Raw genomic sequence first — 13,891 nt, forward strand, 5'->3', positions numbered from 1 at the left:
AGCGCAGTAAGGACGAGAGGCAAGTCGAAACAGGACATACACCCATCCAAATCTGTAGAGAAGGTACACTGCCACACACAGACTGTGTTAAGAATTCCAGTTCCTTCGCTGAGAAAGCCACTGACAGCCAACTGACGCAATCATCTCCTGCCCGTGTGATTTCGGTAGCTTCTACGATTTCCCTGCTTAAGCTATTACAATGGCGATACACGACAACAGTCTGATCAAAAAGAGGATGGCAACGTGGCTGCACATCACATTTTTTACAACGGGCTGCCAGTCTTTAGTAATATTGCTGACTTTATTGTTGTGCTCTTGCAGACGCACATTCAAGCCAGTCTGACCAAAGCAGTGTCTTCCACAAGAGAGTGGAATTCTGTAAACACGTTTGTCCCGTCTCAACTTGTCCCTCGTCCTTACTGTACTATGTTACTTGCGTTACGATGCTACTGAGACTGGCTTTTCTGCATAGCTTATATGTCCAGCGGCTAAGCAGGTTTTACAAGCAAAATTTCACCAGCAGCATGAAATTATCACAAAATTGAGCACAAAATTTGACACATTTTCTTAGATTAGATAGAAATAAACTCTAAGAACCATGCTTGCTCCCACACAGCCAGCAATATATTCGATCTGTATCGAATATTCGTATCCAATTAAATAACAAAAAATTTTCGAATACATAGTTTTCAAATAGAATACGAATATTAAAAATACCTACATGTTTGCACAGCGCAAAAGAGGAGCACTGAAGGAAAAACACAACACAGGCGCTGTGTTGTGTTCTTCCTTCAGTCCTCGTCTTTTGCGCTGTGAAAACATATCGATATTGAATCACCAACTCAACCAAGCTTCCAAATTATCAAATTAAATATATACAATATTCGAAAATATTCAAAATTTTTGAATACTCATGCACCCTTACTTATAACGTACTGTTTGTACTGCAGAACTGGCTACAACGTGACCTTTTTTTGACTTTCATTTACTCTTCAATAGAAGTCCATGTACAGTAAAACCTCATTATAATGAAGTTGAAGGGGCATCATAAATACTTTGTTATAACAATCAGCTCGTTATAGCCACTATCCATTTCTACCCACAATTAGCAAGCAAGAGAGGATCTACTCACCACCAAATTTCACAGCAGCCCACCACTTGAAAAATAAAATGGCCGCCGCACGGAAAAAGACAAGTGAGAAAAGGACAGCAAGGAATTGCTACTTTATTTACCCCAAACGGCTCATCACTGATCGATCAAGAGCACACCAGCTGGCAATTGACTTCACGGAAAAAAAGTCCTTGATCGATTTTTGATGAGTCTTTTTCAAGCGAATGATGACTTTTTCAGCTGCAGGCACTATTTCGAGTCCGTCCTTGCCGTCATCATGAGCGCTAAAGAAATGGCGCAGCAGGTCTGCCGCATACAGCGCTTGTGCGGGCGTCGGTCGCCAATACAGTGGAACCCCGGTTATACGTCCCCCGGTTTCGCGATGACCAGGGTTTTACGGGATTAGCGCAGTCCTGGCAAAGTCCCCATAAAAACAATGTATTAGAAACCCCAGTTATCCGACGCAATTTTACGCCTGATCCGCATTATACGACGACCCTCGCAAAGTGCAGGATGGAACGGTGGACGAAAGAAAAGTGCCGTGGCGGGTCTCTTTCCTCGCTCCGCCTCTCCGCATGTGGAGCACTTGACACCGCTCGACCGGTTCACTCCGGCGCAGCTTTCTTCCCTGCCTCGTCTCATCGTTCGTTTCTCTCCCCCCACCAACAGCCGTCCGCGATGCCCGCTGTGGTGAAATAGCATCTTTTCTTCTCCACAATCACTTTCTCCCTCTCTTCTCGGCAGCGTCGCCTCTCGTCGCATTGGGGAAGTGCTTCTCTCCTTCCAGTTTCCCAGCAGCAGATCACCGACAAAGTAGCACGGAGAGGCCAAGCTTTGTCACACGTGTCCTTTGTCGTAATCTTAGGAACCAGCGTCCACCGGAAGTTTTGCGTTGTGGGGAGCAACGTGACGCACGATCAACCAAAAGCGGACAATTTTGTCGCTAATCGATAAGCTGAATATCATCGAAGAAGCGAAAAAGCGGCATGGAGCCACGAGAATCAGCATTGCCCGGGACCTCGGGATACCCAAATCTTCGCTTAACAAAGCAATGATATTGCAGAATGCCAACAAGTTTGGGCTCAAGTGGAAAGCGGCAAAAGAAGGACAAAGTTAGAAAAAATTCTAGTCAAGTGGCTGTATCAAGCACGGAGCTCTGCGAACAACGTTGACGCCGGCATTCTAAAAGAAAAGGCGGACTTTGTGGCATTGCGTCGGGGCATCGACAACTTTCACGACGAACAGGTGGTTGGATCGCTTTAAAAAATGGAACAGGATTGTGTAAAACCACTCCTGCGACAAAGGCACTTCCATGGACGTTTCGACGGTGAACAAGTGGATGGAGTCGCTGCCAGAGATTATTGCTGCATACAAGCCCTACGACGTTTTCAACGCCGATGAGAGGGGTATTTTTTACCATATGCAGCACGAGCAAACCCTTGCGTTTAAGAGTGACAGCTGTCATGGTGGCAAGCTTAGTAAAGAGTGTGTGACGGCACTACCGTATTTACACGATTGTAAGTTGACCCCCCCATATCGTGCGACAGGAAAAAAAAGAAAGAGCATACCCGAGGGTGCATTCGATAACGCAAATTTATTAGTAGCTGACATGGTCACTGGACTACTCGTCTTAACTAGTGCTGCCATCGTCAGCGCTGCTACGGTCCCACAGCACGTCATCGTCCAACGAAATTCCACATTTGGCAAACGACCGAACCACATCTTGTGGAACAGCAGCCTGTGCCGAATGCACCCAACCACACGCAGCCATCGGGGAGGCTTTTTTGACAGGTCCGGTTGGCGTAAGTTCGCGGTCTTCTGCCACCAGCCACTCGTACTTACAGCGGAGCAGGTCCTTAAAAGGCAAAGATCCGGGCTTGTTTCATGACCATGTCGCACTTCACTGGCAGGAACCGATCATGCATTTCAGCGACGTACACCGCAAGCTTAGCCTACAGCTCCTGAAAGCGTCCAGACTTCGGCACGTGGGAAATTCTTCGCTTGCCATCAGAGGTGAAAATTTTGCTTCACTGCAGTCGCACCACCCGTTCAGAAACATCGAAGTTGCGGCCCGCCGCTCAGTGATTTGTTTTTTCAGTGTAAAGGATGGCAGCCCTCTTGAATGCAGCTGTAAATGAGCACCGAATGTTTAGTGGGTCTGGAGCACTCATGACAACCATGGAAGCATGGAAATAGCACGTAGCCGTGATAGGCAGTTGTCTTCCTGTGTCATGTCTGACTGTACTGAAGAATGGCTTGGGTGAGCTCCGCTGCAAAGGCCGCTCCTCTGTTGGTGATGAGGACTTCTGAGACGCCATGTCGCAGCAGGGTGTTCTCAATGAATAATTTTGCTACTTCGGCTGCGCTTCCTTTCAGCAGAGCTTTCGTTTCAGTGAAGCTGGTGAAGTAGTCTGTTGCCACGACGATCCACTTATTTCCGGATGTTGACGTGCGAAAGGGTCCCAGCAAATTCATCTCGATCTAGTGAAATGGTCGGCAAGGAGGTTCGATTGGCTGTACTAATCCCACTGGCCTTGTCGGTGGTGTCTCGCATCGCTGACAGTCTTGGCATGTCTTGGCACAATGGGCGACATCGGCGGACAGGCGCTGCCAGTAATACTTTTCCTGTATCTTCGATAGCGTCTGGGAGAATCCGAAGTGCCCAGCGGACTGATCGTCATTTAGGGCGTGCAGCACTTCTAGATGTAGCGCTGAGGAAACAACAAGAAGGTGGTTAGTGCAGACTGGTGAGAAGTTCTCTTATACGAGTAGGTTGTTTTGAAGCGAGAACGAAGACAATCCTCGGTTAAATGCCCTAGGGACGTCGATGTGCCCTTCCGAATACTCGGCGAGGCTTTTTAACTCCAGGTCTGCTCGTTGCTGTTCAGCGAAGTCTTGGTAAGCAATGCGGCACTTTTCCGGCTTCAGAGTGAGCCCTGATGACTTGATGGCCTCTAGTACTGTCGCAAGCCATCTAAGGTGATCGTCAAAATTTCCGGCGAAGACAACGTCATCCAAGTAAACAAGACAGGTCTGCCACTTCAATACTCCCAACACCTATCCATGACGTGCTGGAACGTTGCAGGCGCCGAGCACAAACCAAATGGCCTTGACCTTGAACTTGTAGAGGCCGTCAGGCATGATGAAGGCGGTCTTTTCGCAATCTCTCGGGCCCACTTCTATTTGCCAGTAGCCAGTCTTAGGCACTGTCAGATTCGTCGTCTTACGGCGGCTGGTCAATGGGAGTGTGGCATCAGTGTTTTCGTCCGGACTTGTAGGTTACAGTGATGTCATATTCTTGCAGTCTGAGGCTTCACCATGCCAGCAGTCCTGAAGGGTCCTTTAAGTTCGTTAGCCAATACAACGCGTGATGGTCACTGACGACTTTGAATGGCCTGCCATATAGGTAAGGGCAAAATTTTGCTGCAGCCCAAACAATGGCGAGGCATTCCTTTTCGGTCATAGAATAATCGCCTTCTGCTTTTGACAGCGACCAGCTAGTCAGACGCTAACTTCGTCCAGTCGCTAGTCTGTCATAGTCCAGAGGAAAGACAGACTTAACAGCACCGAGACCTAGGCTACTGGCATCAGCGTGGATTCCTGTATTGGCGTCCTCGTTGAAGTGCACAGTACCAGTGGCAACTGCATGCGTCGTTTGAGTTTTTGAAATGCGTTGGTGTAATATCCTGTGTCGGCTTCCAGTTTCAGTTTCCAATCGGTTACGTCAGGGCGCCACTCAGCGCAAAATGCTGTAAGTACCTGCTGCATTTACCCTCGCTGGAATAGAGTCATTCTTTGTTTGGCCCCCGACTTGAGCAGTCCAGCTCTTCGCGCCCCGGCTGTTAGGCCTCATGCCGTAGGTGTCGTGTCCAGCCGCCCCGTCGAAGCTACTACAGTCGGCCTGCGGCACTTCCCACTTGGACTCGACATCACATTTACTGAGATGTGGCAGCGGCTCAGTGATGCATAAAAAGTCCTTGACAAAGCACCTGTAGTAGGCACACATGCCAAGGAATCTACGCACTGCCTTCTGGTCAATGGGCTGCTGGAAGTTTGTGATGGCAGCAGTCGTCTGCGGGTCAGGGCGGACTCCAGATTTGCTGATGACGTGTCCCAAGAACAGCAGCTCGTTGTAAGCAATGCGGCACTTTTCCGGCTTCAGAGTGAGCCCTGATGACTTGATGGCCTCTAGTACTGTCGCAAGCCATCTAAGGTGATCGTCAAGATTTCCGGCGAAGACAACGTCATCCAAGTAAACAAGACAGGTCTGCCACTTCAATACTCCCAACACCTATCCATGACGTGCTGGAACGTTGCAGGCGCCGAGCACAAACCAAATGGCCTTGACCTTGAACTTGTAGAGGCCGTCAGGCATGATGAAAGCGGTCTTTTCGCAATCTCTCGAGCCCACTTCTATTTGCCAGTAGCCAGTCTTAAAATCCATCACAAGTATTTACCGTTCGTCTATCCATGGGAGGGATTATACCTTCTTAGTGATCTTGTTTAGTCAACAATAATCAATGCAGGAACGCAAAGTTCCATCCTTTTTCTTCACGAAGACCACAGGCTTACGAGCTACGGGCTTTTTGACGGCTGGATGATGTTGTCCCGCAGCATTCCATCGAGACTTGTCTTATAGCTTCACGTTCTCGCGCTGAAACTCGGTAAGGGCTCTGGAGGAGTGGTTGAGTACACTCTGGTTATTATGCGATACTTTGCAACTAGTGCAAAAAATCACAAAAAGTCGATTTTCGGAAAAGTACATTTTCGCTACGTTTATACATTCAAGAATCCCTCCGCGAAATCTAGAAGCTAAATCTAATCGGAAAATAATAAGAAATTGCAATTAAAGGGGCCAGGGTGAACGCAAAACCAGCAAAATTTGGTCAAAAATATTCAAAAATCATGCCGTTGCCATTTGCGAATGCGGTGGCCGATGGCCGCCATCTTGCGCTTGTTTTGAAGGTGTTTTCTTTGTGCGCATATTGCGCCAGTTCAATATGGCGACGGTGAAGGGAAAACGACGCTATCGCGTCATTTCTGAAGGATGCGTCCGGGCCGCCGATTGGCCAAAGCGCGCACACCCCCCGCGCGCCTCGCATTTCGCTACGGTTCTTTATCTCTGGTTTCATCGCGCCGCGGACTATGTTGTCTACGTTTGTTCAGCCGCTTGCTTTGCGACGACGTTTGATAAGGTGTTCATTTCACTGCCCGGATGGCTGGAAAAGATTGTCGTCTCAAGGCTACTACGCGTCAAGCGGCTGTGGAATGTGCGACGGAAGGTGGCTAGGCCTGTCATACTCGCGGAGTTGCCGGTTGCTGGTCTGCCTGGACATTCTACCGGATCGAGTTCCGAGCTGCAAACCGGCACGTCTAGCATCAACACTTCGTCCGTCCACGCCAGGCGTGCTGGCACAGATCATGCAGGCACCATTTCCTTCATGACTGAAGAAAGTAGCGAGCGCGCAGCGAGCGTCGGACAACGTGCGTGGCATCGCAGTCTGCAATGGAACGAAAGTTCAAGCTGCTGGATATCGACACAAGAGAGGACGTCAACGACAGCAGAAGTGAATTTGCAATCGTGGATTTATCCGTCGTACAAGAGTTCCTTGGGCTCGTGCTGTGTCCCGGGTGCGGCTAGAAAGTGGTGATGCTTTCAAGGACCCCGCCAAGGAGTACGGGCTCTCAGCAATGTTCTGACAATGTTCTGTTGTCACAATGCTGCGAGAGCAAAGAGAGAGCCTGAACCTAGGCACCACTACAACTTGCCAGAACATGTGGCAGAAGCAATGCTGCCTGTATATACGCGGCTATCTGAAAAAACCCTGCTCCAGAGATGCCAGCGAGGCAAGACACAGAATTCAAATGAGAGCCTTCACTCAGTGATTTGGAGTTCAAAGGAACAGCATGCATATTTCTTTGCCGTGCAAGGTGCTGTTGGGGAAGCTGTCCTATGCTTCCAACACTGGGAACCTGCTTGCGTCCACTGCAATTCTACAGCAGCTACACATGAATATTCCTGGCACTTCATCTCAGCGAGCAAAGGAGAAAGACGGCCATCGAAGTGCTAACTCCAACAAGAAGCCTCTTTGAGCAAGGAAGCTGGCCAAAAAGTGGCATAAAGATAGGATACATCCAGTTTATGCCCCTGGTGAATTTCCTTGAGATTTTATTGGTATGTTCTCAATAAAGATGTTGCAGAATGTTTTTCGCTGATTTCTCAAAACAACAATTCTGACAGACTTCCAGTTTGGAGGTAAAATAGCTTCTGTCCTATTTCAGCTATCGGCATAATATTTTTTTGCCAGAAAGAGAAATGTATGCAGTAAGCAATATGCACCTTTTCAAAGCAGTACTCTTCTGAAAAAGTTTTTGAGATGGGTCACATGCTTGACATGTCAAGATGGCATTTTTTTTCTCCCAACTTTGATGAGCTCTAACTCTTACTCCAGATTAGCCTAGAACATGATTAATACCTTATGACACTCGCTGAATATTCTAGATAGTCTTTACACTCAAATTACTGTGTTAGGGTTTTCTGTTTAGATGCTAATTTTCCTCCAAACAAAGAACCCAGCTTATACAATGCTTTTAGAGTATATCAGAAACTACTTATCCTATGGCAAACTTAATTATATTTTTAGAATCTGCACCTTAAAATACACCAAGTGTGAAAATTTCGTTCAGATCTGTCCACAAATAAAAAAGTAGTATTTTAAGTATAGTCTCCCCTCTTAATCATGGGGAGACTTGGATTCATGTCGAAGTCTGGTTCGGGAACTATGGTCGTCGGGGTATATGCGGCAGAATTCGAGAGGACAAACGCATTGCTGGTTTCCACAATTTCCTCTATGTACGCGATCATCGTGCCCTTGTTGATGTGCTGGAACTCTTCGCTCAAGTTTGTCAACATCACTTTCACTTGCAACGCAAATTTCATGGTTGAGCAATAGACGATCACCCCTCGATGACGTCCTCTACATCTGCGGGTGTTTCAGTGTCGACGGAGATAATGGTGGAGCGAGTCGGGATGCTCATTTGATCTTCAAGCACACTCAAAGCGTGGTGACGAGAGCTCTCCGGCAGTGTCGCTTGATTTTCGGACAGCGTTATCAGCTTCGACTTCAGGTCGATGATTGCGCCGTGTTGGTCAAGGAAGTCCACGCCAAGAAAGACGTCTCGTCAACGCTTTTGGAGGATAACAAAGGTAGCGGGTAAGTCCGGTCATGAACGGTAATTCTTGCTGTGCAGATTCCAGTTGGTGTTATTACGTGTTCTACTGCGGTCTGAATTTGAAGACTTTCATGCAGTCTTAACTTTCTTCAACTGGGTGGCGATGGGTTCACTCATGACGGGAGTAGTCGGCTGTTGTTCCCCCTAAGGCGGTAATTGCGTGGCCGTCGAGAAGCATGTCGAGGTCGGTGGTTCTTTACCTTGCGTTGCAGTTAAGTCTTGGCGTGGGATCAGGGCTGGATTGCGTTGACTGGTGGCTGGTACATAGCATCGTCAGGTCATCTTTCATCGGCATATTCTCTGCTTCCAGACTTCGTCAAGATGGGTGTGTCTCTTGATATGTCGTCAGACAGGATTTTCGGTGTCTTCAGTGGCGGCAGAGGATCTTCATTAGTTTGACAAACAGCAACCGCACCTCCATCAGTTGCTGCTTTTAGTTCTCCGGATATGGGCGGTGGCAGCAATGGACGACGGAATTGCGGCGTTACAGGGCCCTGGCGTGGAGGGGGACCTTGACGGTGGGCGATGGCGGCATAGGTTATCGCTTCTGGCTGCGGCTGCGGTGATTGTGGTTGCACCTAAGGAACTCCAAGTGATCGCTGAACCTATTTGACGATGCCAGCGATTGAGGTCACTTGAGGCTGCAACTCGCAATTCCTCGCGAACGACCGCTCTGATGTTCTCTCACAGGTTGTCGTTGCCGACAGCCTGAACGTCATTGTAGTTTGTGGTCAACGGTGGGCGGTTATATTGCCTTGTCTGCATAGTGACCGTTTTTTCAATAGTTGTGCCCTCGGAAATAAATTCGGCAACGGTCTTAGGCGGACTGCGCATCAATCTGGCGAAAAGCTCTTGCCTCAACCCGCGCATCAGGAAGCGAACTTTTTTCTCTTCCGAAATGTCTGGGTCGACATGTCGGAAGAGGAGAGTCATCTCTTCCGTAAAGATTGCAATGTTCTCGTTCGGCAGCTGCATGCAGGCTTCCAGTAGAGCTTGGGCTCGCTCTTTGTGTAAGACATTAGTTAACACCTGCAGGTAGCCATTGCGGAACAGGTCCAATGTAGTCAGGGTCGATTCTTGGTTCTCAAACAATGTCCTGGTGGCATCTTCTAAGGCGAAGTACACAAGCCGGAGCTTACCGTCAGAGTTCCAGTTGTTGGATGAAGTGACCCTTTCATATGTTTCCAGCCAGTTATACGGGTATTCAAATGATGATCCACGGAAGGTCAGTGGGTCCCTGGGCTGTTGCAGCATGATGGCGGACGCTGGGGCTGCTATTGGGGTTGGCTTGGTGACGATCTTCCTGGTCATCTCAGGAAGAAGTGCGTGCTCCGGGGGCTGTTTTTGCAGCCTGCCACTATCTCGCTGGTTCTTGGCAATGTTGGTGTTGTCTTCCGCGTTCGGTCTTGGGCATTGTGGGGGCGTCCGGTACACGAGTGCAAAGCACCTACATCAGGTGTTACATAGTAGTGATGGTAAAGAACACGGTAAAGAACACGGTATCAATACTGTGAATGACGAAACCAACTTTTATTGGGCGAACCTGTGCCCACAAAAACAGGCTACACTTAAAGCACAATGATAGCGGCGAACACAGTCGGCGATCAGCGAAATCTGATCAGTGGATCAAGCGCGTCAGCTTTTTACACATCAGTCATCGAAGGTTCCAGAGTAATACCTGGTGCCCACGTGTCTTCCAGAAAGTTCTACACCATTCGTGTCGTGCAAACATGACATCAGATTACACAAGGTTCAGTGACAACAGACTCTTTGATAACGTTCGAGAAACTTCCGATACATGCGGGTACATCCCACGCTGAGCGATAACATTTGTTCGATGGTGAAAGGCGCTCACCCAAAAAAGATAAACAAGTCCATGTATCAATATGACATACTGACATTTGATTTACACTAGAACATCGTTGTAATGAAAGGGAAGTGGAAGTGGAAGTTACTCCTTTACATCCATCACTTCATTGTGCCGACCATTTCCCTTTCCTGTATATGCCGAAGCTTGTGCACAACTTAAAATATGCAAAAAAGACTATGGGTCTGCGGCCTGCCGAATCACTACGCAGCCGCGTATGCGAAGAAAATTTATCAAAACAATATCAAGGCTCTCAACACACAACTTTTTAGCACCTGACACGAGAGCCACTACGATAGTGTCCTTATGTTCCAATGTGATGGTCTTTCACATCTGCTTTCCGCTTAGCTAACTCATATTGTCATGAAACCAGCGAAATGACAATGCAATTGGAGGGAGCAGTTAGCACACTGCGATACAGACAAAGTCCATCATGTTCGAACAGCAAGTGGAACATAACAGGGTGCGCCGACTACACAGCTGGGTTGGTATTCACGGGCAAGCTCTATGGCCTTTGGAGACAGTTTCACTTTCGTGAGATTTTGCGAATCAGTTCAAGTATAGGGTGTACAGAGCTTGGCACAGCACTAAAAATGCGGATGTATTCACGGTCACGTTCGGCCCATGAAAATTAAACGATCTGATCAACCGCTCTCTCGTGGCCCAGCAGCTACAACGGCTCCACAGTGTGAGCATGCCGGCTTGGCTACGCCCGACTTGGGCCGGTTTCACGCAATCTCAGAGTTCGTGCCTAGCTGCATTGGCACACTGCGGCGTGCCGCAGTGAGAAAGACAAGTGCAAGCACAGGTTTTTTAGCATGCTGCAAGCAAGCATCATTATCGACATGTGGCTAGACGGCACAGCTAGGCTGTGCCGTCTAGCATTGAAGATGCTCGGAGGGTGCACCTAGCTTCGCCAGCGACATGTCACAGCTAACAAAGACAGATAACAAAGAAGTGCTGTTTGTGCACCATGTGCGTGGCTGCTGCACACGTCAATAAGCGAGACCAGTGTTACTTGACAACACAGCTGGCGTGGGAATTTCGAACTGCCATGTTGAACAAGTGCCGAACCTGGTGGAAGGCAATATGCTTGGTGCACATCGGTTGGTACTTCGGATTTGGGAGATGAGTCGAGTTTATATCCATTCGCAGAACATTTTTTACTTTGTCTGGAAAGGTTCTAAACACATAAATATCTATGCAAATCACTAGGAGAATTGCATGTACTTTGTTATATCGATTATTTTCTTATATCCCGTCTCGTTATAACCAGGTTCATGGGTCGAGGTGGTAAAAAAAAACTTGAAAAAAATTCGGCAAGCCCATCTCACGATGACCGTCAACGATAATGCGCTACCACTGAATCAATATAGCCACAGAACATATTGGCACCGTCGAAACAAGTTATGTATAAGGCGTGTACTGCAGCAAGATTCCTATTTTCCGCCTCCCTAGGAACACTCACAAAGTGATGCTGCCACAAAGCCTGGAGCGCCATCCGAATTGCATGGCGCACCAGTGCATAAGAACGCTGAGAAACGAGTCATGTGACAACCAGGCTCCTCTCATGAGTCTTACTGGACAAGCTGTGGCACCTATACTTGCGGACAACTTTCTGTGGCAACGAAAGGAAAGCTACGGGGACAGAGATTCTGCACGTGTGTTTCCGTGCCAAGTAGTCCACCAGCGTTTGACAGGGCTTTTGGTTGCTTGGAACAGAAACTGAATCGACGCAGCTTCACGTGCGATGGTTTTGCTTTTGCCCAGACACGGAATAATAATATTTGGGGTTTTACGTGCCAAAACCACTTTCTGATTATGAGGCACGCCGTAGTGGAGGACTCCGGAAATTTTGACCACCTGGGGTTCTTTAACGTGCACCTAAATCTAAGCACACGGGTGTTTTCGCATTTCGCCCCCATCGAAATGCGGCCGCCGTGGCCGGGATTCGATCCCGCGACCTCGTGCTCAGCAGCCCAACACCATAGCCACTGAGCAACCACGGCGGGTGCCCAGACACGGAAGGGAAAAGCTGCAAAATAAGTAAACTTTGACATTCAGTGGTGTGTTTTGTCTTATTTAACTGTTGCTAATAAGGTGCTTATGTTTTCTCTTTCCCAGCTTAAACTAATGTGGCTGAAAACACGGGACTCTTTTCAGAAGCGTTCTTATTTGTGTGCGCTTTGCCTCCATAGCTTTCCCTTCATTGCCACAGAAAGTTGTCCGCAAGTGCTGTAAAATCTTGTTTCTATGAACACCATATTAACAAACTTTTCAGATTTACAAATTTTTTTTATATCCCCGCCAAAATGCCTATATTTTCAATGTAAGGAACTTTCAGTACTATGAATTCGAGATTACCGAATATTTCTGAATGATGTACGTACCGTATTTACACGATTGTAAGTTGACCACTTTTTTTCAATTTGAAAATCTGAAGTGGGGAGTCGACCTACAATCGAAACCAAAACATGGCACCGCCAAAAAAGCGAGACCAACAGGAGCTACAACGTAGTTACAATTTTATGTTTGCTCTATGGCCCTACTTGTAGCTTCTCGCTATCCCGCATGTTTGTTCGCTTTCCGGAAGGGTTTTTCAACATTTTTTAGTTTTACAGTGCACACAATACTCATGAGGGGGTGTTGATAGTTGCTGGAAGCGCCGCTGTTCCATTCACGGCGGCACCATAATTGTGGCACCCTCAGAACGGCGGCGCTTGCGGGGAGCATCAGTAGTTCATGGAAGAGCAGACACTGCTCGCGGGTTTCTCTTTGCCTGTTGCGCTTAGCTTTCTCTATAGTTTATCGAAAGGCATTCGTTTGACCCGTTCTACATGACTGCCGGCTACGTGCTGCTTCTGTTCTTCCTCAGTGGTCATGAGTGCTCCAGGCCCACTAATCATTTGGCACTCGTTCACAGCAGCGTTCAAGAGGTCTGCTATCCTTTAAGCCGAAGAAACAAATCACTGCGCAACGGGCTGCAAGTTTGCTGTTTCTGAACGGGTGGTGCGAGAGTGGCGACTGCAGCGAAGCGAAATTTTCACCTGTGACAGCAAGTGAGGAATTTTCTACGTGACGAAGTCTGGACGCTTTCCGGACCTGTAGGCTAAGCTTGCAGCGTACGTCGCTGAAATGCGCACCTGCCAGTGAAGTGCGACATGGTCATCGAACAAGCCTGGATCTTCGCATTTTAAGGACTTGCTCCGCCGTGAGTACGAGTGGCTGGTGGCAGAAGACCACGAAATTATGCCAACCGGACCTGTCAAAAGAGCCTCCCTGACGGCTGCGTGTGGTTGGGTGCATTCTGCGTGAGCTGCTGTTCCACAAGATGTCGTGGTGCAGTCGGTTGCCAAATGTGAAATTTCGCGGGACAACAACGCGCTATGGGAACGCAGCAACGATGGCAGCACACTTGTGAAGATGAGTAGTCCAGTGACCATATCAGCTACTAATAAGTTTTCGTTATCGAATGCGCCCTCGGGTATGCTCTCCTTCTTTTTTTTCTGTCACGCGATATGAGGGGGTCGACTTACATTTGAGTTGACTTCATCATCATCAGCCTGGTTAAGCCCACTGCAGAGCAAAGGCCTCTCCCATACTTCTCCAACTACCCCAGTCATGCACTAATTGTGGCCATGTTGTCCCCGCAAACTTTTTAATCTCATTGGCCCACCTAA

General features: G+C 48.1%; 1 protein-coding gene across 1 annotated transcript in view; it reads right to left on the reverse strand.

The window, feature by feature from the left end:
• The window catches only part of LOC142567663 (26S proteasome non-ATPase regulatory subunit 13-like), a 296,627-nt gene that overhangs the window by 59,444 nt on the left and 223,292 nt on the right, over window positions 1–13,891 (reverse strand). The window lies entirely within an intron of this gene.

Source organism: Dermacentor variabilis, unplaced genomic scaffold, assembly GCF_050947875.1.
Source record: "Dermacentor variabilis isolate Ectoservices unplaced genomic scaffold, ASM5094787v1 scaffold_14, whole genome shotgun sequence".
In the NCBI taxonomy this organism is placed as follows: Eukaryota; Metazoa; Arthropoda; class Arachnida; order Ixodida; family Ixodidae; genus Dermacentor; species Dermacentor variabilis.